Source organism: Mirounga leonina, unplaced genomic scaffold (assembly GCF_011800145.1).
Source record: "Mirounga leonina isolate KUSES-001 unplaced genomic scaffold, KU_Mleo_1.0 Mir_115, whole genome shotgun sequence".
NCBI classification, from domain to species: domain Eukaryota; kingdom Metazoa; phylum Chordata; class Mammalia; order Carnivora; family Phocidae; genus Mirounga; species Mirounga leonina.
The window spans coordinates 64,168,228-64,169,177 of NW_023270268.1; positions in this window are offsets into that span (position 1 = coordinate 64,168,228).

Genomic DNA, 950 nt, shown 5'->3' on the forward strand with positions numbered 1-950 from the left:
CCTTCTGGTACAATGCATTGAGAAGACACAGCAACACTTGAATGATTCCTGCCAGACAAACAAGTTGAACCAAGTTGAACCTTCAGAAGACAGAACTTTATGAACTGAAAACAGTGCAGGATTAGAGCCCAGTTTAGGCAGCCCTTGAGGGTAAAAAGGAAGCAAAAAAATATAAGCAAGACTTTAGCTTACTGTTTCTCATCCTGCAATCACCTCTGCTGGATTTTGATAGGAATTGCTCCAAATCTCCCAAGACTAAGACATATTGCAAAATACTGTGCAAATGGAGGTTTTCGACTCAAAATTTCAGGCTAGGGAGTGGCTTAACTTCCCAGTCGACTTGGTATCTTCAAGTGATCATTGTTTTTTAAAAACATCCTTCAGCCTAGTCCCTTGAGCAAGCAGGGAAGGAACTCTTTATGAGAACTATCTTTCTTTGTGATGAGGCTTTCTTGCCCCTGCTCCCCTCCCACCTGAGCTGCTTTTCCTTCCTCTCAGGACAGAGCAGCCTCTGCCTGTCAGCACCACACCCTTGTGCAGATAGATTAGAAAAAGGAACTCTTTTCTCAAGACACTTCCATCTGTCAGAAAATTGATGTAAAAAATCTACAAATCTACAATATCTACTATATGAATGGCACCCCTCCTAGGGTTGCATCGTTCACAACCTGAACATATGCTCGCTCTGAGAACTCTGGGCTGGAGATGTCTATCTGGGAGGATGCATAGCATGACGCCCTTAGCAACAACAATGGCGATGAAGAGTAGGGCAGAAGGAAGAAGAGGAACACTTGGGAGAATGTTCCTCGAAAAAAACAGGTATCTGAGAGTTGTAGCTGGATTTGAGGGTGGGGTAGGGATTGAAGCAATTCCTATACTTCTTGGTTACAGCTCCCAAGCCAGGGAATGGGGATGGGGGTGGGGTGGGGGGGACGTTTTGGGAAAGGCAG